This window comes from Panthera tigris, chromosome B4 (genome assembly GCF_018350195.1).
Source record: "Panthera tigris isolate Pti1 chromosome B4, P.tigris_Pti1_mat1.1, whole genome shotgun sequence".
Lineage (NCBI taxonomy): Eukaryota > Metazoa > Chordata > Mammalia > Carnivora > Felidae > Panthera > Panthera tigris.
Window position 1 is genome coordinate 104,137,378 of NC_056666.1, and position 17,998 is coordinate 104,155,375.

The 17,998-nt window shown below is 35.7% G+C and overlaps 1 long non-coding RNA gene across 3 annotated transcripts in view; it reads left to right on the forward strand.

Moving 5' to 3' along the window:
- The first annotated feature begins 3,788 nt into the window (after positions 1–3,788).
- Positions 3,789–17,998, forward strand: part of LOC122240397 — a 62,244-nt gene continuing 48,034 nt past the window's right edge. For all 3 annotated transcript variants that reach the window (XR_006220080.1, XR_006220079.1, XR_006220078.1), the window contains exons 1-2: positions 3,789–4,291; positions 16,430–16,570. This is a non-coding gene — a long non-coding RNA (uncharacterized LOC122240397). The remainder of the gene's footprint in view (positions 4,292–16,429; positions 16,571–17,998) is intronic.

Here is a 17,998-nt window from a genome sequence, read left to right on the forward strand (position 1 = left end):
GCTTTCTATATTTGTGTGCAAAGATCCATGACCAACATTATTTTGACCATAAAATATAGCTGTATATTTCTGTGCATGGATATAAAAATTCACCATAACTTTTTTATAAATAATGAAACTATATATTATTTAAATGATGTAAAATTATCTTTAAAGGAATGAAATACTTTTAAGGAATGAAATGAACATTAAAGTTAAAAATATGTTGAGGGGCGCCTGGGTGGCTCAGTCGGTTGAGCGCCCGACTTCGGCTCAGGTCATGATCTTGCGGTCTGTGAGTTCGAGCCCCGCGTCGGGCTCTGTGCCGACAGCTCAGAGCCTGGAGCCTGCTTTAGACTCTGTGTCTCCCTCTCTCTCTCTGACCCTCCCCCACTCATGCTCTGTCTCTCTCTGTCTCAAAAATAAACATTAAAAAAAAAGTAAAAAAAATAAAAAAATAAATAAAATAAAAATATGTTGATATATATCACTTAATCATTTTTATTCACACACACATACATACACACACATACAAACACATTCATACACAAGACTGGTAAGATATATGCTGATAAAATAAAATAAAATAAAATAAAATAAAATAAGCAAAATAAAATAAAATGAAAGTGGCTACATATGAATAAAAATGTTAAGTGTCACCTTTAGTTTGTTTTCTAAACAGCTCTTTGAGATATACCATGCATTAAAAATTATTTTAAAATATGCTTATACAGTTAAAGATATATTTATAAAACAGATACCTAATTTAATCAGGCAAAGAAGTAGGACATTGACAACATCCTGGAAAGACTAGAATTATGCCTTCTTCTACCAGATCATTCTCCCTCCTGCCTGGGGATACCTAATATTCTGACTTTTATAAAAATTATCCCTTGCTTTTAACAATGTAGATGTTTTTTCTTGTTTTTGAACTTTAACTAATTGGAATGATATCATACACATTGTTAAATGACTTACTATTTTGCTTAACATTATATTTGTCAGCTTTATTCATTTATTATTACCTCTAACTATATATTCAATTTAATTGCTATATTACTTTCCATTCTATGAGATACCACAATTTCTTTTATCCGTCTTTCTATTGATGAACACTTGTGTTGTTCTCAATTTGGAGTTACTTTTAAAACCTGATGCTAAAAAATTATTTTCACCATCTCTTTGTATAAACATATGGGAGATTCTCTAGGGAATATATTAGAAGAGGAATAACTATTTTGCATATCTATAACTTTACTAGATAATATCATACTGTTTACCAAAAATATTTATCAGAAAATCCTACACTTCTCATTCTTGCCACGCTTTTTTTTTTTAAGTTCACATCCTTTGCTGGTGAGTTATTAGTGATACTGACTTTATGACTTTAACTTGTAAATAAGATAGATCAGCTTTTTGTTTGTTCACTGTCCACTTGAATTCCCTGTTGTGTGAAGTGTCTGTACAAGTTTTTTTACCTGTTTTTTCCACTGAAATATCTGTTTTTTCTCATTAATTTGTAAGAACCTCTAAATATTATGGATATGACATTTTATTACTCACATATACTGCAACTTCTACCCTATGATTTTTCATTCTTTTGAGTTTTAAAGGAAATTTTCCATTTTAATGTAGCCAAACTAACCAGTCTTCCTTTACAGCTAGAAGTTTACATGTCTTATTTCATGTCTTAATGAGGAAATCTTTCTTTATGTCAATACATAAATATATTTTTATTGGATATTCTAAAATCTTAACTTTAAATCATCAGCGTTTGACTTCTGTGCATGGTATGAGAAACCAGTTGTAATTTCGGTTCATTTTTTGACAAATATTCAATTACCCTACTATCAGAAATTGAAAACACATAATTTTTTTACTTAATGGCAGTGCCACCTCAGTTATATATACCTGGATCTATTTCTGGACTCTGCTCTATTCCATTGTTCTATTTGTCTAAACCTGCTCCAATATAGCACACTCATTATTTTATAGCTTTATATATAAGGAGGCTTTAAAAATTTATTTATTTATTTATTTATTTATTTATTTATTTATTTATTTAGAGAGGGAGAGAGAGAATGAATAGAGGAGGGGCAAAGAGGGAGGGAGAAAGAATCCCAAACAGGCTCCATGCTCAGCACTGAGCCAGATGCATGGCTCCATCTCACGACCATGAGATCATGACCCTAGCCTAAATCAAGAGTAGGTCACTTAACCGACTTACAGACTGAGCCACAGAGGTGCCTCTAAAAGGTGTCTCAATATCAGTTAGAGAAAATTTTCCAATAATCGAGTATTTTTTCTTCAAGAATATCTTGGTTACTTGCATTTTCATGAAAATTTCAGAATCAACTCTTCAAATTCAACAATAAAAACAGCAACTGACTCAGTTGAGCATTTGACTTGATTTCAGCTCTGGTCATGATCCCAGGATTGTGGAATGGAGCTCCACATTGGGTCCTGCCCTGAGCATAGATACTGCTTAAGATTCTCTCTCTCTCCCTCTGTCCTCCTCACTTGCACTCTCTCTCTAAAAAATAAATAAATAAACACATACAGCAACAACAAATCTGTAGAGACTTTAGTGACAATTGCATCAAATCCACAGATCAATTTGGGGACAACTGGCATCTTTATAATAATAATATTATAAATTATTATATCTGTTTATTTACATATTTAATGACCTTCAAAAAAGTCATAATTCTATCCATAGAGATCTTCCACACTTGTGTTAAACTTGGTCCTAAGTATTTGACATTTTTGTTGCATTGGCAATATTATATTCTCAAATTACATATTCTGTTTGTAGCTGATATAGCATTGTATATCAATTTATTACTGGATATTGATTTTGCATCCATAATCTCTGATGAACTCTTGTGTTAATTTGCATAATTTATGTGTATAATGTTAAGTAGAATTAGTATTATCAGGTATCCAGATTCCAGATGCAAAAGAAAGTTTTTGATATCTTGTGATAAACTGGTATACTGTTGATAAAATGTCATGAGACTTATCAAATGAACTAGAGTGTTTCCTCTGATTCTATCCTCTGGAAGAGTATGCAGAAGATAGGAATTATTTCTTGTTTGATTATCTGATAAAAGTCACTAGTAAAAGTTACATCTGGGTCTGAGGTTTTCTTCATGGAAAAAAATTTTTGGTTACTTAATTCATTTCATATTTGTAGAAATATCTATTTCACCTTGACTCACTTCAGGAAAATTATATTGTCCTAGGAATTTGAACATTTTTTCAATATTTTCAAATTTATTGGCATAAACTAATTTTAATGCCATCTATCTGTCTATTGTCTATAGCACCTATAGTTATGCCCCATTTTGCATTCTTTATATTTATTTCTTCTCTCCTTTTTTTCATGGTCCAACTTGCCAGAGGTTTGTCAATTTTATTGATCTTCCCCCTCTAAAACAGCTGACTTTTGGCCTGGTTGATATGTTCTTTTGTATATTTGTTTTTAAATCATTAATCTCTACTGTTATATTTAATATATTCTTATATACTTTTGTTGCTTATTTTGCTGTACTTTTCTAACTTTTAGAGACACATGACTGACATTAATTTTTAGCCTTATTTTCTTTTTTTTTTTTTTTTTTAATTTTTTTTTTTTTTCAACTTTTTTTAAATTTTATTTTTGGGACAGAGAGAGAGACAGAGCATGAACGGGGGAGGGGCAGAGAGAGAGGGAGACACAGAATCGGAAACAGGCTCCAGGCTCCGAGCCATCAGCCCAGAGCCTGACGCGGGGCTCGAGCTCACGGACCGCGAGATCGTGACCTGGCTGAAGTCGGACGCTTAACCGACTGCGCCACCCAGGCGCCCCAGCCTTATTTTCTAAGATAAGTATTTAAGGCTGCAAATTTCTAATTATTGTGCAAGCTGTATCCCCTTAGATTTTCTATTTAGTATTATCATTATTAAGTTAAAACATCCTGTTTAAAAGAAACAGGTTCAAAATGGAGTCACTTATGTTAACCTCACCAAGATTTAACAACTAACCTAACTGCAGTTTCAGCCTCTCCCAGGAGTAGAATTTTGGTCTAGAATTTCCTAATCAGCACTAGTGAGGTACTCTGTGTGATAAGGTCCCCTGCTTTCCCCTAAGGGAAGGTAACTTAGCCTGAAATAATACTTTTTTTGTTTTCTTAATAACCTTGGCCTGCCCCATTTCTGCCTATGAAATCCTTCCATTTTGTTACAGCTCTTCCTGGAGTTCCTTTCTACTTGCTACGTGGGATGATGCACGATTAATGAGTGGTTGAATCAAGCCTCACAAGTAATCAAGGTAGCCAATTTGGTTGAATTTTATTTCTTAGATTAATGAGTGGTTGAATCAAGCCTCACAAGTAATCAAGGTAGCCAATTTGGTTGAATTTTATTTCTTAAACTCCTCTAATTTCTGCGATGATTTCTTCTTTGAACCATGAATTATATAAAACTGTGTTTCCTAATTCCTCATTGTATGGAGATTTTCTTGGTAACTTTTTTTTTCTTATTCCTTTCTACACTTAAATGCACTTCAGTGGGAGAACATGTCATATCCATTTCAGTCCTTTTACATTTTTTGAAACTTTCTTTATGGAACACAGTCAATATTTTTAACTTTTCCCTCTATAACTTGAAAAGTATATATATATATTCTTGCATTTAGAAGTCGCCTAGGTCAAGAATGCTTATTGTTCATGTATTTATTTTTTGGTTCATGTCAACTAATGAGAAATGCATGCTGAAACCTACCACCATGTGTAGAGATTGATTTATTTTGGTAGTTCTAAAAATTCATCCTTTATATATTTTGAGGCTATGCAACTACGTACATCTATATGTATCATTTTTCTATCTTCCTTGAGAATTGAATTTTTTATCTCCATGAAGTGACTGCTCTCTCTCTAGCAACTCTTTTATACACTAAAGTTAATTTTATCTGATGGTAATAGAGCTGCACATGTTTTCTCTCTGCTAGTGTTTGCATGGTAAACTATTCATGGTTGGAGGATTATTTTGTTGTTGCTATCATTGTTCTTACTCCCCAAGTGATGAGAATTTTTACTACAACTGAATTCAAAATCTCACATATGGCAGCGGTTTCTAAAGCATGTTTTTTTGTCCTGCTCTGCTAAGTTGCATAGAAACTTTTCTTGTGAGATCCTGGGGATGAAAGTGGGCAGGGGCAGGTTTAACTCTTGATTCACACTTATCCTGAGGTTATAGTCTTTTGGGGCCCCAGAATTCCTGCATTGACCCCCCCCTTTTTTATGGTAGCCCAAGCTTTGACTCCACACAGTTCCTCACAAGGTAATCAGATCTGAAACTCAAGATAACCTAGTTCTAACAAAATACCCTTGGGACAAAAGCAGCTGTGACACTCACCCTATTTTTCAAAGTTCTTAGAATCTGAATTTGCCCTTGAACACATTTGTTAATGATCCTCAAAACTTTATAACCATTCTTTTTTAACTTAACTGGAAAGATTGTATATTATAATAGCCAAGCATGCAAATGCTTAAGTCAATGATGCCTGACCATATATCTCAACTTTGCAATTTACTAGCAATGAGATTTGGGCAAATCATTTCCCCTCTCCGAGCTTCAATTTACTTCTCTGTAAAATGTAAATACAAGGGCGCCTGGATGGCTCAGTCAGTTGTTTAAGCTTCTGACTTCAGCTAAGGTCATGATCTCACAATTCGTGGGTTCGAGCCTTGTGTCGGGCTCTGTGCTAACAACTCAGAGCCTGGAGTTTGCTTCATATTCTGTGTCTCCCTCTCTGGCCCTCCCCCACTCACCCTCCATCTCTCTGTCTCTCAAAAAAAAATGTTAATTTTTTTTTTAATGTAAATACATAGTGCTATTGAAAGGATTAAATGGGATTTTGGGTTTAAGAAATATAGCACAGTATCTGGCCTACAAGATTCATGAGTTCAAATGTTTTAGGTTGCATGGTACAGAAAACCCTGCCTCAGCTGTCACAGTAGGGAAGTTTTATTTCACATGTATATCTCAAATTAAGTTTATTCATTGGATCAAGGACATTATCAGTGAGTGGGGTCTTTCTTTCTTCCCTGCTATTCTAAGGCATGCTGGCTTTTTTTCCCTCCATGGTCTCCAGATGGCATTAACATCTTCAGACATTTTTTCTTTATGCTAAGGTCCAAAAAGCCTTAGGAAACATTCTCTTTCTTCTGTCTCTCAGAAACTTTCCCAACCAACTTTCCTTATAAGTCAAAATGCCCATTTCCAAATCAATCATTGGCAAATGGTATAGGGTCATAATGGTTGTCTTAAAACTAGTCATGATTCTGGGGTTGTGGATGATGTTTTACCACTTGAGCACAAGGCTGCTATAAAGAGAGTTAATAGCTAAAGAAAATTACAGTTTTGTTAGAAGGAAAAGGAGGAAATTGACTGTGGGCAGAAATAAAGTCTTCTAAAGTTTATATTACTATTCTTCATTATTATTATTGTTATTCGATACATTAATTGATAAAATGTATTCCACAGGGAACAGCCAAAGCTAGACCCTGAAACTTGCCATTAGAAATTTTCTTATATGTCTACACTAATTTACTAATCTGGACCCTTTCGGCAGAGTTACAAGATTGATTGTTTTTCCAATTAATAAGTTCAGTGTCTTGAATTGAATTAACAACAAAATCTCTATCTTGTTCACAACATGAAAGAGCTTGTCTAGTGACTTACTAAAGCTCGGAAACACTGTACATGATATTTGGGGGGTGAGATGTTTTATCGGTCTAGTATTTCTGTCAAAAGGAATTTATTTAAACTGACATGATTCATTCAAATTTAATCCATCTTGGCTCCCGATGGCCACTTCTGCCTTTTTGAGCTACCCACAAACCACTATTAACATAATTCTTTTTTTTTTCTTTTTTGGTCAGGAATTGACATCAAGCACAAAGGTCTCAAAGTTACAGTTGTATATTTTGTTTTCCTCATCTCTTTGAATATTGTTATAACTTTCTTCAGCCTTCTCATCCTCTTCACAATTCCTCACAGATTAGAAATACTATCAGTTTTAAAGATTATAAACATCAATATTGGTGACAGCAGTAAGAGTGCAGATAACATTTTGGAGCAATTCACTATGTGCTAGGCTTGTGCTAGGATCTTTATATTAAAAGCCCTAATCCCCATAGACACTCTGTAAATTTGATACTGAGGCATAAAAAAAGACAAGTTACTTGCCCCAGATAAAAGTATCCTGGATCTGGAGCCCACACTCTGGGCTACTGTTCAATAATGTAAGCTAGCAGCCCCTTCAGTTATACCTAAGCCTTACAGAGAATAATAATCCCAAATATGGTCATTTTCATGTGAATTCTCATGAAGATCATACCAAGTTTCTACCATATTAAGTTTGATTACTTTCATTGCCTTTTTTACCTGCCCAGCACCTCAACCTTACTTGGACTGGTAAGATTATATTATATTAATAAGTATATTAATATATTATTAATATAATTGCTCCTATTGATGCCATAATGTCATGTTTGAGATCTCCTTAGAGCTATAAATTATACCACTGTTTCTTAATCCTAAACCAGTGTATTAGACCTTATTTTTGAAAAAAAATCATAAAACCTTCACATCAAGAAATACAGACAAAAGTCCCCAAAATGTGTCTGAAGGCTTACAAAACGGTACTTATAAGTAACCAAAATGTTGTAGTAACCAAAGTGAACATTTTCAACCTTATTTTTAGAACATGTCTGTATGCAGACAGGAAATACTGAATTACCTCTCCCTGCTGGCTCTAAGCAGGGAAAAAGTTTAATATCAACAAATAAAATTTTCTGTTAAATTCACACACATTTTGTAGACTTAGAATAATTTTGTAGTATTACAAATCTTGCTCTAGACAATTAATTGAAACTATCCCATTATTTTTTTAATACAAAGAATCACATATACAATGCATACATTCCATATACGATGCATCACATCATTGCTGTCACTTTTGGTACAGCTATAGTTTTCATCATAAATTGGTGTCAGTGAACTATGTCACATGTCCAAGTCATCACTTGTAGTCCATCAACAGCTTTTTGTGTGTGCATGTATTTATTTGAGAGAGAGAGCAAGTGAGAGAGGGGCAGAAAGAGCAGGAGAGAATCCCAAGCAGGCTCCAGCTGTCAGTGAGGAGACCAAAGCAAGGCTCCATCTAATGAACCAAACCATGAGATCATCACCTAAGCAGAGATCAAGAACCAGAGGCTTAACCAACTGAGCTAACCAGGCACCCATCTACAGCTTTTTCTAAATCCAGAAAATTTTTATATTCCCACTTGTATGTTGGTACACAGTTGTACTTCCTCATTTTATGTTATTTTTTAGTTTATTTATTTATTTTGAGAGAGAGCACGCATGCATGAGCACATGCCTAAGTTGGGGAGGGGCAGAGAGAGAGGGAAAGGGAGAATCCCAAGCAGGCTCCACACTCTCAGCAGAGAGCATGACGCAGGGCTTGATCTCATGAATCATGAGATCATGTCCCCAGCCGAAATCAAGAATCAGAGGCTTAACCCACTGAGCCACCCAAGTGCCCCTACTTTCTCATTTTATATAACTGCTTCTTGGTTCATCATAATAAAAAATACTGTATTAATATCCAAACATAGCAATGTTAGCAAATCCAGACTGAATCTCAGATTTCATAGGCAGTAAATACTTTAGGATGGGATGAATAACATACTACACAGAACTCTCAGCTTTTCTGTCTTTCTGATTATTCTTTATCTTTCCCCTCCTTTCCTGAATGCCCTTAGTTTTCTGACCCTGACTGTTTAGATAAGATTTGGTCTAGTTCTTACAATGGTGGTGGGTATATAGACATCTTTGAAAAATTAGAAAGTTACGCATCATCTTACTAAAATAATGCCCATATATACATATGTACACACACACACACACACACACACACACACACACCCTAACCTAAGTGGAACAAATCACCTACATATATTTATATCATTCACAATACCTGCTAATGAGGAATTTAGATTAGATGATTGTAATTTGGCAAGCTATGAAAAGAAAAAAGAAACAATTTCTCATTACATAGAGTTCCCACACTTGGAGGTATGAAGCATTGTAATCACTTTGCTTTTATCAGTGACTTTGAGAAAGTTGATGAAGTAAGTATTCACGTTTGAGGAAATAATAAGTGATGCCACTGGTACTGATTAGATTTTATTTTCCTTTCCTCACTTGCCCCCCAATGAAAGCACAATGACCCTATCATGGGTTTCATTTTAGCCTCAGATGGTGGACTTATTATTAAACCAATTTTTAAAAAAGGAATGAATATTAATTATGGAGAAAATACTTTCCTCTTTTTGTGCATCAATCTTAACACTTACTCTGTTTGCATTTATTTTGAAATAGACGACAACAGTAAATTCAGCATGGAAGTCAATGTCACACCAATAGTCTAAAATGTGGTTCGCAAGCTTAACCACTCTGATTTTCTCAGTGTGGAGAGGAATATTTTCCTACATTCATTTTATTGTTCTCTGATGACTTGAGTTAAAACAGTTTAGGAAAAGCTACAGCCTTTGCATGCATTGCTACCAGTTTTCTTTCAAATGCCACCTCACTTTTCTTGGTGGTAGAGTATCCCTCAGGGTTTGATGCATATCCCCAAACTCTGATTGTTTATTTGTAGGTAGAAGAGGAGGAACTGGTGTAGCTAGCATCTGCCACTCCCATGGGAATCTCAAAAATGAGCATTCAAAAACAAGCAGGTTGTAGGGAAGGGGTTTGAGACAAGCTGCTAGAGCTGTGAGTATGAGGGTGACCAAAATCTAACCCAGTCCCTGCCTTCGTGGAACCTAGAGTCAACTTGGGTAAAACACATTAATCAAGTAATCATACAACAAAGGAAAATTACATGATGCCTTAAGAGTTTGTAACTAGGGAGCTCAACTGGCCTAGGAGGACAGAGAAGGCTTCCCTGAGGGAGTGATACTTGAAACCCAATGGATGAGTGGGCATTAAGTGGGAAAGGCAACTGGGGTCTTCCCTATTTCCAAGCAGCAGGGATAGTTTATAGCTGCAGGAGACACAATTCATTTGAGCAAATGAAGAAAGTCCATTGTTACTAGAATAGAGGAGAAAGAGAAGATGACTGAGGTAGGGCCAGGAAAAAAAGATGGGGTGAGACCACAAAGAGCCTTGTAGATCAGGATAGAGATTTTGGTCCCAAATTTGAAAGCAATATGAAGAGATAAAGGGTTTCATTCAAAGTGATGACATTAACTGATTTATATTTTCAAAGATCATTCTGGCTGCAGTTTGGAGCTCTATTCTTCTTATTTCTTGTCTGTATGCCCTTTTTGGAGCCCAGAATTGTTGCAGAGTATTAAAGCAAATCATTCTTTCCTCTCACCAAATACATCAGAGTACATGGTGACTTGTTTTCACATCTATATCAAATTTAAGTTATTTATTCTCACTTCTACCCAAAGCGTTAACACGACTGTGGGTAATGTTGAGCAAGAAAAGGCAAAAGTGAAAGCCAGAAAATAAATGTATGCATTTATTTGGGGTTTTAGGGATTATAATCCAGGAGGAAAAGAGTCAGTCAAAATCAGAAGTGTGCTCCAAATCCCAGACAAGAGGCAGGAGTTTTTAAAGACAAAAATCACAGACTTACACATGTGTTTTGAAAGAATTATGATCGCTGCTGTTAAGTTTAAGCTAATATATGATTGGTTGTTTAGTGAACAGGATTTTGTTATCTCTACTTTAGTTCAGTACAAGGATGCTTTCTAGGATGTGGTGGGTTGCAGATGACAAAAGCGAAAAGTCCAAGTTCCATCTGGATATGGAAATGCACGAGTTCCATTTTCCTTATGGCCTCCTGACTCCATCCTAAAATGACTCTGCTATCTATGCTAATTGTCTGTAGTCACAGACATCTCAATGGGCAAGCTTCTGCTGGTGGTGACTGCTTCTAAAAGCTATTAAATGAAATCTGCATTTTTTCTAATAATAATAATAATAATAATAATACAAACCCATACCTTAAAAGTTGAAGTGCTTGATGTGGGGTGAAATCCTTTGCTCCTCAGGGAGAAACTCTGGTTTTGAATCAGTTGTGGGTCACAGCAATGGAGGGAAGGGGACTTACAGCAAGGCTGTATCCCAGCCTTTCCTACTTGATTTTCCTCTCATTTGCCTAGTATGAGGTCATCACTCAGTCAGCCCTTAAGGTTTTTTGCAGGAAATTGTTCCATATGTAGCTGTAGACTCAGTGTCTGTGGGTGGAGGTGAGTTCAGAATATTCCTATGTCACCATCTTGAACCAGAACCTGTTAAGGTACAGAAACTTTTTCCTTTATCTAGTTGATTCATTTTTGGGTTTTTTGTTGTTTTGTGTTTTTTTCTGCTTATTCCTTGTCCTCCCTGGCTAATGTCAAAGCCAGTCCTTCTGCCATTTTGGATCTGGAATGTGTCATTCTGCTCTTAAAAATTTCACTTGGAAGAATCCTGGTTTTTTTCTAATGTAATTTCATGCTGCTTCCTAATTTTCTGCAAATTTCAGATGTGTTTCGTATAGTCAGAAAGTCCAGCCTTTAATTTCTGTATATGTTCATTTCTTCTCAAAAGCTAGGATAAAAGATCTTCTCTAGAGCTGTCCCATTGAAAGTAGTCATCTTTTGAGTCAGTTTCCATTGAGGCAATTGATTTCTTGCTCACCAACTGTGAGATCTTAGTAGCACTTCCTGATCTCGGAATGAAAGCAGTCTCTTCCACAATTTTCTTTACTAGTTTTTCAAACACTTTTGCTGTGGGGCTATCCTGCACTGATGACTAGCTCTTGAGCCAACTAAGGCCTACATTCTTTACAGCTTGGACTATGATGTCCTCTACAAAGAGGTCTGACCCCAGCCTGCCTCTCCCCGGCCTGCCCTTTCTTCTGCCAGATGCGAAACATGTACAGAGGTTTTCCTGTGGTTGTAAATGATCATACTTTACTCCCCACCCCCTTTCTCTTTCATACAACCTTCCTTTTTTATTTAAAGAAATAATGGTGGTGAAAAAAAATTATATGCAAGAGTTCCAGTCAATAACCAGATATGCATAATAATTTTAATTATTGCTGATATTTGTAGTTTTCTTTGAGATGTGTCTTAAGACATGAACCTAAGAAATGACTAAATATCCCATGCTCAGTAACACACTTAAGATTTTCTTGTGACATAAACATGATTGCCTGCTTAAGGCACCAATTCAAAGTCGTATATTATACTTTTGACATGAGCATTATCCAGTTTTCAACTCCTCTGAGGTATCGTATTTCACTAATCTATTATCATTTTTTTCAAAGATCTTGATAAAGGGCAAGTTTAAATTGTATAATTTATGTGACTAGGAAGTTAATCAATAAGCTAAGGAAATATGTCACCAAAACACAATTAATTCTAGAGCACTTTTTTTTTTTAACTGGTCTTATAAACCAAAGACATTTAAGGCAAATGAAAGTCCCAACCATCCTGCCTGGATGAATGTTGACAGTCTGTCACATATCTCCATCCCCTGATGCCATTTGTCATTTTTCCTTTTAATTTGTAGAAGTTCTAAAAATACAAAAATACTTTCTAAGATTAGTAGCATTAATATGTTGAAAGAGCAACACCATTTTTAAGTGTTGTTTTCTACTGCTCTTGTTTGGTAAAATTAGCTCCATGATTCCACCCAGTGGGATTATTTAATGAAAAGATTAAAGAAAGAAGAAGAGAAAGAGAAGGGGAAAGAGAGGAATAATAGGAAGAGGAGGAAGTGAAAGAAAAAGCAAAAACACTTTTATCTTTTCAAATCCCATGGCTGGAAAACATGGGTGTCTAATTTTACCTTTGACCTCAGTGCCATTTTTCCAAGTATATTCACTGCTGAGCTACACTTAAAGTACTTCACCTCTGTTTAACAAATATGATCTTGCTATGGCATAAAGTATAGTAATAAAAATGTATGATTAACAATAGTAGTCCAATAATGAATTTGACAATATGTCATTCTAATTTAGCAATCTAGAAAAGCATACATTTGAAGCTCCAACTTAATACTCCTTAAAAATATGTTTAAAATGAGGCCATTTTATTGCCTTAACATTTAAAAATTCCTTTCAGAGGCACTATTTTGAATGGGTACAGAAGAATTTTATATAGAAAGATACATAAAGATACGTATCATTTTCCTCATTAAAAGCAATTTAAACAAATTTCTAGAGTTAGTAAATCTTTAAATTCCATTGATTCATTCACTCAGCAAATATCCATAGAGATTCTACCAGGTATTGACACCTGGATATAAAGATAATGAAAAATAATGTCCTTCCTCACAGAGTTTCCTTTTGTGTGAGGAGACAGTCAGTAGGCATACAAATAAACACAGAATATAATCTCAGATCATGATAAACAGTTGAATAAAATAATAACACATTAAGGAAATATTATGTTAGCCTTGAATGTTCTAAGGAAGTGATATTTAACAAAAAATGTTATAGAGGAATAGGATAATGTTGAAGAACATTCCAGAATGAGAGAGTACAAAGAGAAAGGAGTAAGGGGTGGACACGAAATCAAATAACATGACAACAGTAAGTGTTGCTTTTGTCAAATAAGCATATAAAGCCTAAAAATTATAAAACATTTTGAAGACAGCTACTGATTTATTATAAAACATAGTTGGACCAGCTTAACCAAAGACTTTGAGAATCATCTATAGTCTCCTGATAAAAGCAAATAGCAAAAATTAGTTTTATTTCAATTACTTTGAGGTGATCATGAATTTGTAAGGCCATGTTTCTGCATACGTAAATTATTTTTTTTTTGTTTCTCCATAACTCATCTTCTTCTCCATTGTAAATCAACATTTTATCTGACAGGAAAAAAACTTAATATTCAATTTCAAGTCAGTGAAGTTATTTCAGACCCTCTCCTTCAGTGACATAAATTCAAGCAGGCTTACAAAACACATGATGTGGAAGTAGGAGGCTGAAAGTAGAGGTCGGAAATAGGATCCTGTTTTATTTTCTCATCTGTTAAAGTTCAAACTCCTGGTGGGTCTACTGATTTTTCACTATATTGGCAACTGCTTAGGGATTCTGCCTTCTCACTGAGTTAACAACCACATAAGACACAGCTGTTTTCTGCTCTGGACCTGTGTCATCACCACAAGATTCTCAAGGTCTTCATCTATCTCAGTCACAAAAGAAAGCAATGGCTGCTTCCTATTATCCCATGAGGGCATGTGTAGACCAAAGATGCATTCCCAAAGCTCCTTTCAAAAAACGATCTGGGGTCCATCTGTAGGGAGTGTGGTTTACAGACCATCTCTCACTGCCAGTCACTTCTTGGTCTGCCTCACCAGCTGTGAGTTGTCTTGCCTGCACTCATGCACATTGCTGGGTGGCTCACACCAATGACAGAACAAGTTCCAGCCATTTCAGCCAACCCAGGAAACTCTGGTGATTCTTGTTCCAAAGTTTCCCTTGAGGTTGGCCAAGGCTGTATCACAGATTTCTGTCATGTCCTGTTTCTTTCCCCCTCTCCTTCAAAGATGTTAAACCCCTAATGAACGTCCTGTACCCCAAACTCTGCCTTAGCATATGATTCTGGAGAACCTCACTTTTAAAGGGGCTTACATTTATTTAATGAGCCTACTGCACACACTTCTACCCAGGCATCTGGTGGTTGAGCCTGTTCTATTTTCCCACATTACGTATATCTGAGGGATATGCCATTCTGCCACACAGACAACCAGGTGGAAGATGAATCACAAGTCCCCTCCAATATCCCTTCTCCAAATGGTGGTGAGAGTGTCAAGTTTTTGTCACCCAGCGGAAGTAACCTCAGAATGAGAGGCAAAGCATGAGGGTCCTTCTCAGTGACCAAAGCCATTCTCCTACATTGTTTTCTTCTCTCACCTCTGCACTGCAACTCTAAAAACTGATTTAGCAAGTATTCTCCCACACATGGGGTCTGATGTCTGGATCATGGCTTTTTGTCTAAGTTTAAATGTAAAAATCCATACCTTTTTTCTGTGTTCAGGAAATTTTAACTACCTCCAAAAAAAATGATGGATGGATCATGTTAAACAGCCTGGGCTAAAGAGAAGTGGCAAGATCATAGAATATAAGTAAATTTAAAAAAAATAAAAAATAAAATAAATAAAACATATGTTTCAAATGACATCTGAACCCCATCTCTTTGGAACAGGCACATCATCACATGATCAATCTAAGCTTTTCCCTAGGTTTTTTAATAAATTGAGCAGGACATGGGATAAAGAGTTCTTACAACCTGATGACTAAGTTACAAGGAATCCTGGAAATCTAGGTGTCATGTATACCCCTCTCCTGCCCCTATACAAAAAAAAGTTCAGCTCATGCCAAAATGCAGAGAAGAGCAAGATGATAGATTTAGGATCAAACAAAACCACTCTTACAGCATTCAAGCCCCTGTCTCAGTACCTCTGGAGCCCAGAATTGTCCTCATTCCTGCCTTCCTGAAGCTGATGTTTTGCTCTGCCTTCAATTCTGAAAATTCTACCAGATTCCTTCTAATATTGTTTTTCCATAAGCTGGTATAACTCAGGGTTCATTATATGCAAATAATATGCTTTACAAAACTACATTGGAACATTTAACTGCTTATTATGGACCTTTGGCCTATGAATTGTACCCGCAGTTACCAACCATTGTTGTTCCCACTCTATCAACATGCATATGCACATACACACAAGCGCACACCCGTACACACACACACGTGTCTAGGCCAAGGAATTATCTGAATGGCAACTTGATCAACTTAATATACTCATGTATTCCCAACTCAGAAAACCATTTCAGCATGCTTATCTTGGGCCATTTATATCTGTATCATTTGTATGTAAGATCTAAGCAAGATGTGCTTGATTGTCCTAGTGTTGAGGATCATACCTACTTCCTTAAGAAAGTCCAAACATCTCAGTTGGCTAAGCGTCCGACTTCAGCTCAGGTCAAGATCTCGCAGTTCGTGGGTTCGAGCCCCACACCGGGCTCTGTGCTGACAGCTCAGAGCCTGGAGCCTGTTTCAGATTCTGTGTCTCCCACTCTCTCTGACCCACCCCGTTCATGCTCTATCTCTCTCTGTCTCAAAAATAAATAAACGTTAAAAAAACAATTTTAAGAAAGTCCAAACATTCCTGAAAAAAATTAGTTTTATAGCAATGCACTTAGCAATGCAAACCCTCAATAATTCCAATGATCTCTGGTTCTTACTGGTTCTATTACCCAATCCTTGATATTACCCAGTCCTTTACATGTATTTCCTGAGATTACATAATGTTAGTGATTTCTGATGGCATAACATATTTTCCAGAGTCTGTTTTTCAAATTTCACCTTGAAAATTTTCTCAGCTGCTTGTTATTGAGATTTGATGGACCTAAATGATCATGGCTACCTTGGAGGCCCAGAAGAACTCCAAATGTTGGCTCTCCACCCTGTGCATGTAATTCTTAAAGGAACTCAGCACAACAGAACACAACCATTCACTTCATGTGAGTAATGAAACCTCAAAACCATATTTAATGTGGGATGTCTTTACTAGGAGGGTGGGGATATATCACAATATAACAAATGCAACCAACAGGCACAGCTTAAAACAATTCTGCACAGTTATAGTTAAGTGATGATAAAAATAGTAATTGCTGCTTTCAATGTAGCTTAACTCCAAGGCCATAAATAAGCCTAGAAATCTAACCCAAAACCTAAATATCTAAGCCAGATATCTAGCCTAAAAGCAAGACTATCTGATTGTGCTAGAACTCTTAATCCCTAAAAATAGCCTTAGCTTTATTTTGAAGAAGGAATTCATCATCACTCAGCCTACCTCGAACTTCCTCTTCCTCACTTAGTAGCAGCAAAACTGATTAACTGATATTCACATTAACTTCTATTTGTATCCCTAAATATATTCCATTATTGGTATTCTTCTATATGTGCATTAGTGTCTATATACCTGAAACTGTACACTCTACAATATCTCTCTGGACTTTTCTTCACCCTCATTTGCCATCTAATAATTCAACAGGTCCTAAGTGTGATGTCCATGCCTGGAGAAAATACTACTCTGAAAACCTCCAGGGTGTTTCCCATTCTCCTTGCCACCATACATGGCATAACCATAGGAGAACATGTCAGTGACCCTAATTACCTTTGTTCCAGTCTTGTCATAATTGATGCTCAACAGAATGGATTATTTGATATCTGTCTTGAAAGTAACCACCATAGTCAAAATGTTCTCCATTTTCTATGATAGATCTGAATACACAGCCTCACAAAGTAGATAATGAAGATTATAGACATGGTCATTTCCTATTTCTGAAAGGATCTCATAAATAATCCCAAATTAAAGTTCCCTTATAACCTTATAGCGTCTATGATTTCTACCCAGTATAGGTACATAAATGATAGCTATTAAAATGGTAGTTATAACCGTATAAATTTTAATTTAAAATATTCTATAAATATTTACTAATTGCTTACAATATAACATCATGCTAGGATCAATAGAGAATCAATAGTGAGGGAATGATTTGGATGCTTACTATCATAGAATTTAGAGACTGGCAAAAATGACCAATAAATTATTAAGTATAAATAAATGTGATTTTTGTGACATAACAAATAAAATAGAAACTACAGGATGCTACAGGAGCATGTAATGGAAATGCATGTTGGAGAGGGATGAGTCAAGAGGCATCAAAAGAAACTCTCTGCCAAAACTGATGCTTAGATTGAATCCTAAAAGTTAGACAATCATCAAAGGAGATGGGGTAAAAGAGAGACATGGGAAAAATTTTGAGATTCAAGCAAAGGAAATGTAATAATAAAAAGGCTGGGGGTAAAAAACAAAATGAACTTAAGGAAGTTCATTCTAGCTGCACAAAAATCTAAATGAAAAGGAGAGAACTGGATGGGCAAGT